The sequence below is a fragment of the Triticum dicoccoides genome, chromosome 4A (genome assembly GCF_002162155.2).
Source record: "Triticum dicoccoides isolate Atlit2015 ecotype Zavitan chromosome 4A, WEW_v2.0, whole genome shotgun sequence".
Taxonomy (NCBI): Eukaryota; Viridiplantae; Streptophyta; class Magnoliopsida; order Poales; family Poaceae; genus Triticum; species Triticum dicoccoides.
Window position 1 is genome coordinate 739,861,328 of NC_041386.1, and position 7,975 is coordinate 739,869,302.

The 7,975-nt window shown below is 46.8% G+C and overlaps 1 pseudogene; it reads right to left on the reverse strand.

The window, feature by feature from the left end:
* Positions 1-1,968: 1,968 nt before the first annotated feature.
* LOC119289987 lies at positions 1,969-7,270 on the reverse strand (annotated as a pseudogene).
* Between the last annotated feature and the right edge of the window lie 705 nt (positions 7,271-7,975).

The following is a 7,975-nucleotide window of genomic DNA, read 5'->3' on the forward strand; positions in this document are numbered from 1 at the left end:
GAACAATATGAATTAATTGGTCACACCACTAGCCGGTGAATTACAAATTCCTTCGGGCGTATTTACTATTTTTCCGCTTGCTACGTCAAATAGTAGGTGTAACGCACATGCGCTAGAACAGTATTCCGGTTTTACGAACCTTCTGGAAGATTCTGTCCGGCTTTTCCTGGGTTCTTTTTTCTGCTATTTCTGTAGTGGTTTTCCCGGGATTTTTTGGTTTTTTATTTTTCTTTCCTTTTTCTTTTTCTGTTTCTTTTTCTTTTCTTCATAATTCAAAAAATGTTTAAAATCTTCAAATGTTCTTCTGATATCAAAAGATGTGCACCATGGTAGCAGGCATAGTTAACCAGAAAGACAATCTCAGGCATTTGCTTCCCGTCTCGATCATCCGAGGACTTCACCTCTGGTAAAAAATGAAGAGGAAACTGCCTTAAAAATTGTTCAGGCATTGTTGCGTTATGTCTCCACTCTCACACATTCATGATGTGGCAGCACCCTACCTTGTGTCAGGATGTGGGTGATGCAGGGTGTCGTGCCATTGCTGCAATGCAAAGAGATGAAACGCAGGACAGTGATGAGTGGCTGAATAAACACTGAAACTATCGGCCGAAACAAGGACATCAGAACTTTTGGTGTACAGGTAGACACACACACACACACACACACACACACACACACAGAGAGAGAGAGAGAGAGAGAGAGAATCCTGTAGGACTCTAAGCCTGGCACCGTCACACTATGAGGCGATGACCATGGCACTAGGAAGACAGTAAATCCAATTATCTGCACACAGTTAACACCGAATTAAGTCAAAATCCGTTTTCGTTTCCCCTTGAAGTGATACAATGTTGCAGTTTGTCAGGCAGAGACCCACTGCAGATATGGGCTGCTGCGCCATGAGCTCCTCGACCAGCTGGTGCACGGCCTCCTTCGGGTGCTGGCTCTCTAACTATATAGTACTCCCTCCGTTCCTAAATATAAGTCTATGTATATAGATGCATTTTAAGTATGAATTCATTTATTTTGCTCCGTATGTAGTCCACTCTGTGAAATCTCTACAAAGACTTACAATTAGGAACGGAGGAAGTATTAAAGTGCTCATATATCAACAAAGCAGGGAATGAGCAGCCAGAAAGACCAGCTAGCATGGCCCAAAGGTCTGAAGCGGCAGGCTTTCTAGACCAACAAAGGTTCCACCATGCAAGGAAAATGGTCATGGCACGTGGCTCACTGTATCAAGTATGAAATCCAAGTACTGCAGTACATAACTCAGTACAGGAGTGGATGATAAAAGAGACCCTCGGTCACATGGTATTTAAGAGCACACAAGAGATCAAAATTACAATCCATACAAACCAAAAGTACTCCCTCCGTCCGGAAATACTTGTCATCAAAATGTATAGAAAAAGATGTATCTAGATGTATATTAGTTCTAGATACATTCTTTTTATCCATTTTGATGACAAGTATTTTCGGACGGAGGGAATACAACTTACTCCAGTGGAGAGGGTAGCACAACAGGACAACACTAAGTGACGGAATAAAGTGCAAATTAGACCACATTCCGGGAATTGTTCAGTCAGTGGATAATAATAGCATGAAGAAGAAGATAACCAAACACCATGATTACAGAAACCATCGCCAGTGAGGAGTGCGAGAGGGCAATGCGTGAAGCAATAAGCAAAGCAGGAGACAGACCGAGGGAATCAACACCGGCCCGTGAAGTAGAGGACAGTTTGTGCTGTAGCCTGAAGCACTCCACCTCGTAACAGGTTGCTAGAGGGCCTGCTATTAAGGAAAGTTTGTAATCAATGTCATATTTCAAAGATTTAAAAGTTCAATGAAGTGCATATATATTACGAAAGACTATATATATAATTATATATATATATATCTTTGACAGTGCAAAGATGGGCGATGGGAGCAAGTTACCTTTCAGTTTATTTGTAGCTGGGAATCTAGATCACACTACTGAAATTGCTTCCAGCGGATATGCTCAATCTTTGGCCAACTTTCTCCATCACGTGCTCGGCAGTTCTCCTTCAACAGCTCAGAACAATCCCAAACAAATATGAACTGAAGGGAGGATGGCAGATCTGGTAAGGATGATATGTTGGGGCACTTGGAGATGTTGAGATTCCTCAGACTGGAGAAGCACTTCAGATTTGTTGGCAGGGAAGTCATTTGACAATTAGAGAATGACAGAGCCCTCACTAATGTGAAATTTGCCGATTCTTTGAATGAAACGAATGGTTCCTTGCAACTTCGAAGTGAAAGAAATGGTGGAACTGTGACACCTTCAGCCGACAGCATGTTGTTGAGTATTATAGGACTGCTAACAGTGAGTGAGTACTGGAGTCGAAACTGTGAGATACACTCGGGAGTGAGTTTTGGAACATCAATCAGTTCTACACGGTCAAGTTGCAGGGAGGAAAATCCTTCGAGCATACATAAATCTGGCAAGCAATACAGTGAGAGTGATTTAACAGAGGTAAGAGTACCAACAGAAAAGCATGCGGTGCTTCTGCAACAGCCTATGAGAATAGCATTCATCTGTTGCCAGCCGGTACAGAGGAATTCAGCTCCAAGTACACAACCTAATATATGGAGCTTCTCAATGGATAATGGCAAACATTCTGCTCCACATTCCAACACTAAAGAAGGGCAGGAAATCAATTTAACTTCTGAAAGAGAGGTAGCAGCTCGTAAACCCCCTAATGACCTGAGACACCAGCAATCTTTGATGAACAAATAGTCAAGTTTTGTCAAATGTTGGATCACTTCTTCAGAAGGAAGAGTAGTTAATGTCACAATCTCTTCCAAGGACAAACTTCCCAGTGAAGCCAGGCCATTAAGGCAAATAGCTAAAGCTCCATCTGTAATACTGCATCTCGAAAGAGACAGAGTACAAAGTCTTGATGGCGTAATCAGCGGCAGTCCAATGCTCCTTCCATATGTGAGTCCTATCCTTTGCTCGTGACAGTATATCCACGCCTTGATGATATCCTCTTTTACCAATGCTTCATCTTTCTTTCCTTCAAGAGCACTTTCAAGGTTTTGAACATTTGACACATCAGCATGCATCAATGTGACCAGCTGCTTGAGTAATGAATATTCCGATGAGAGTACACTCCTAATATGTGATCCTGAATCCAAGTCCCAGATTAAACCAAGCTGTGATGCCAAGTGGTCTGTCCTTGAGATATCCTCTCTCTGCTCTTGATGTTCTAGATCATTGCTCGAAATAAATATAAGCAGTGGACAATTGGATATCATTAATTTTTGAAGGCCTAGTGGAAGACAAGGTAATGTCTTCAGGTTTGGCATATTGGTGAGGACAAGTGAAGAGCAATTCCCAAATAGTTCACTATTGGATGGTAAGCTTTGTAACACGCTGCAATTAACAAAGCTTAAATGTTCCAAATTCTCAAAATACGAACCATCAAGTAACCAGCTAGGATATTTTGAAGATTTATAACCGTCAACTGTAAGTCCCCCAAGTTGAGGCGGTGGCATCAGGCCTTCTAGAATCTCCAAATGTAAACTATCCTCTGCATTCGTGTTATTCTTGCAACTCCAAACAAGTTGCAAGCTGTGAAGATGACTTTTCTGACACAGCTTCGATTCTAAGGCTTGATCTTTCCCACTGACATTCTCAAGATTTGTGACACTTAAACTGCCACGAATCCCATTCATGTCCCTCAGCTGTTGCAACTCATATCCATTTTTCTTTTGCAAAGAAAATGCCTTCAATTCTTGAAGCAGACTCAGATTACCAATGTAAGGAATTTGAGGCAGTGTTATTTTGTATGACGTGTCTAATCTATTAAAATGCCTTTCAAGATGCCGCAACTTCCTTAAATTGCAGAGATTCTCAGGGAAACACTCAACTTTGTCATTTAACAGAAGTAACTGCAAGTGGTAAAGAGTACACAGTGATCTTGGCAAATCAGAAATTAGTGTTCTGATGATGTTCAAATACCGAAGGTGCTTCAACTGACCAACAGATTCTGGCAACTTACTACTGCTGTAAGATGACAAACATAGTACACGCAACTTCTTCAAATTCTGTAGTATCTCATTAAAAAGGTGACTTACATTATCAATTAGAGGATCTATGCAGATAATAGTGCGTAAATGATGTAGCTTGCAGATACTTTTCTTGTGTTGCGTCATACTATCAACACGAACAGAAAGGTATCGAACAGTGGATGGTATTTCTGTCATCTTACAATCTTCCAATCTGAAGTAGTTCCCTTTGGAGAGTGATTCTGCAAGATCATGAAGGAGATCATGCATAAGATAGTAAGTGTCTTCCTCATAAACAGGTTGAAAGAATGAAGCGGAGATCATCTCACGGAAGCAATCCATCCCAATATCTTCCACTCTCTTGTTTTGGTCGCATGAGTCAACAAGGCCCTCTGCCATCCAAAGATAAACCAACTCATCAGTGTCATACTTGTGGCCTTTTGGAAACAAGCTGCAATATAGGAAGCACCTCTGCAGACAAGGATCTAACTTCTCATAACTCCACAACAGAGCTCTCATGGGGTCAGTTAATTCGTCAATCTTTATAGTTAGAGCACCTTTCCATGCACTGATACTTGTTTTCCCTTTCAACTGGGAACCCACAACTTTCGCTGCCAAAGGAGATCGTCCAAGTCTTTTAGCTATCTTTTGTGCAAAACCTTCCAACTTTTCATGCAACTGTGGATTTCCGATTTCTGGTCCAGAGAATGCATGGTGCTTAAAAAGTGTCAAGAACTGAGCATATTCCATGTTTTCCAGAGGACACACTTCTTCACAACAAAGAGCAGCTGGAAATGTATCCCGCCGAGAAGTTATCAAAACTTTGCTTCTGGCGTCTTTTGAAACTAGAGGGGCTAATAGTTGCTCCCATTCCATCTCACTGCCTGGTTCGAACCAAACATCATCCAACACCAGCAAGAATTTTTTTGATTCTTGTAGTATGTCAATCAACTTGCGCTGTAGAGTATCAAGGTTATCAATCTGTGGGCATTCCCCCCTGAGAGGCCGACTCTATGATATCCCGTGTATGACGTCGGACATTAAGTTTGCGTGAGATGCTTACCCACATCGTCACATCAAAATACTCTTTTATGCTCTTGTCATTGTAAACAAGTTGTGCCAAGGTGGACTTTCCCATGCCTCCTGGTCCAACGATGGCCAAAGCCGAGAACATAGTTGTACTAGACTCACTAGTAGCCGTTTTCTTGGTAAGACGATCTATTATGTAATCGCGATCCTTGTCACGACCAATCACTTTGAGAGGTGGTAGTGACGTTGTCTCGGGAACAACAACTGATTGTTTGGTCAGGCTCACTTCACTATAACCAGTTGGTAAGCGCACCAGCTCACGGAAGTACTTGGCTTTGACCGTTTTTCCGTCACTGGTAAACCCTAGCGGGGCAGGGCATACTAGGGAAAGCGGATCCCCCCGCTCCCGCTAGGGTTTCCCTCCGCCGCCGCCGCCCTCCCCCGCTCCCGCCGCCCCCGGCCGCCGTCGGGCGCGCCCCGGCTCCTCCTCCCCCTCCCCTCCTCCCCCGTACCCCCCGCGTCGCCTCCCCGAGCGAGGCGGCCGGGGGCTCCCCTTCCCTGCCCCTCCCAGCGGCCCCTCTCCTCCTTTCCCCTCCCGCCGCCGCCGGCGTAGGCCACCGGGCCTGGCTCGCGTGATGCCGGCGGCGGCGGCCCTGTTCTCTTCCTCCCCGCGCGGCGCTGTAGCTCAGGCGTTGGCGCCGGCGGCGGTGCACCCAGGTCGGCTTCGGATCCGGTGGCGGCTCGTCTTCGCAGGCGGCGCAGCTCCGGGTGGCATGGTGGCGGTGGCGTGGCTGCTTGGCTGCGGGGCGGCGCGGTGGCTAGCGGCGGCGCCCTTCCGGCCCAGATCTGGGCCCTTTTGGGCCCCATCTGGGTCTGGGTGGGCCTGGCGTGTGCTTTCCGGCGTCATCTCCGGCGGACGGAGGTGTGGCTTGGGCTGGGGGTGGCGGAGACGGTGGCGCGTGTACTGCAGCGCAGCGACGGGAGCTTCATGAGCCCGCTTCGGGCTCAGCCGGGCAGGGGTGCCTGGTTTGCTCCTGAGCTACGTCTGGTCGGTCACCGCCGAGGGTGGTGGAGGTTGTCCCCTCCCACGTGGCCGCTGACCCTGCTGCTCCTCGTTTTCGGCTGGTTCCTCTCGATCCCGCCGGTCTCGCTTCGCTTGTCACGGTGAGACGGCGATGGTGACTGCGTGTCCGTGGTGGCGCATATTGGTGGACGGCAAGTATGGTGGAGCGCGATGGATTGTCTGGGGTCGTGGTTGGTAGGAGGTTGGGAGAAATCCTTGTCGGCTTGTTCGGCACCGACGCGGTGACGCCCGTGGGCGTCGCCGTGCCTTCCTGAAGGGCGTCGGATATCCCCCTTCCTCCCACGGCCCTTCGCGTACCGGGGGAAACCCTAGGCCATGTCCAGTAGCAGCGTCGTTGTCGTCGCGTTCCTTCTTGAAGGTGTTACTTGGTATGCGGCGTTTCGTGGTGCTAGGAGCGTGGTGGAACTCTCCGGCGGGCGCAGCGGTGGCGAGTCATCTTCGTTTTTGTTGATCCGCCGTTGTCGACATTTTTTTTCGTTTTGTGTTTTCTCTTTTTTTTTCTTTTGGGCGTGCCTGTGCTGCTTCCGCCCCAGCACCTATCGTGGGTTGTATCGATGTTGTTGCTTTGTAATACAAAGCGGGGGGAAACCCTTTTTCGGTAAGTACTTGGCTTTTGCGAGGGTAGCCTTCAGTTCATTCAGCTGGCAAATTAGCTTTCTATTTTCAGAGCTCACATTGGACAGCCGGCTCGATGCAGCACGCAAAGGCTTCATAAAAGTGTTGCTGATGAAGGAGGCATTGGTCAGCAATGAATCTTTCCCCTTTACTTGTTGCTTGAGAAGGTTGTACTCATGCTAATGGAGGAGGCTTACTCGACGTAGCAATGAATTAGCGTTCTGTTCTCTGAGCTCAATTGGACAGCCTACTCGACGTAGCACGCAGAGGCTTCATAAAAGTGCTGCTAATGGAGGAGGCATTGGCCGGCAAGGAATCCTTCCCCTTTGTTTGGCGCTTCAGGAGGTTGTATTCATGCTCGTCCAGCAAGTCTTCAGCCATGTAGAAACCTTCTTTGAGTTCCTGAAGCCATTTGTCCAACTTGGGCCTGTGGTTTCCATTGTCTGCTGCTTCAATCAACAGCTCAAACTGCGGCAAGATAGTGGTTTCAAGTTCATGGAGCTCATGCGCCATGTCCACTCCGAGGTACGTTGAAGCCTTGGCAAGGAGCTTCTTCAAGACCGGCGATATGGCCAATCTTAAGGCAGCGCTAGCTAACGCCACTTCTGCCATCGGACTTTTGGTTGTATAGTTCTATGGAGCAGAGTTGTGTTTCTCTTCTAGGTTCTGAAAGACAGGCTATGCAAAACAAGGTGAAAGAAGACACCACTAAAGAAGGTCCGTCTGGATTGGAGGCAGGAACACCCGGTGAATATACCAATGACTGAAAAGCCTGCAAGAATAGGAAATATCAAGAAACAAATTAGCCAATTGCAGCAACGAAAATAACAAACAGAACCCTAGAACCAGATTTGCAGAGGAAAACAGATGAGAAAATAGTGAGGAGCTTACAAAGGTCAGGTGAGAAGCAGCATTGTAGGAGCCGGCGCAGCGATGAGGCAGACTAGCATTGAAGAGAATTAGAGGAGGCAGAAATCACCAAACAACGTTCTTTTTCTCCATGTCCATCCTGCTCTGAATATTTCTCTTCCTCGGTGGTGTTGCTATCCGGAAATAGCTATTTGTATGGATCTCACGCCTCCATGAGTCCAAGGCAACTGGGACATAAGACCTTATTTGCACGAAAACTATTGTATGTCATGTGCACCCACAAGCAGAGAAAACAGGAAAACATGTGTGTAAGTCAAGTCCACCATAATGAAGAAGATAATGAATATC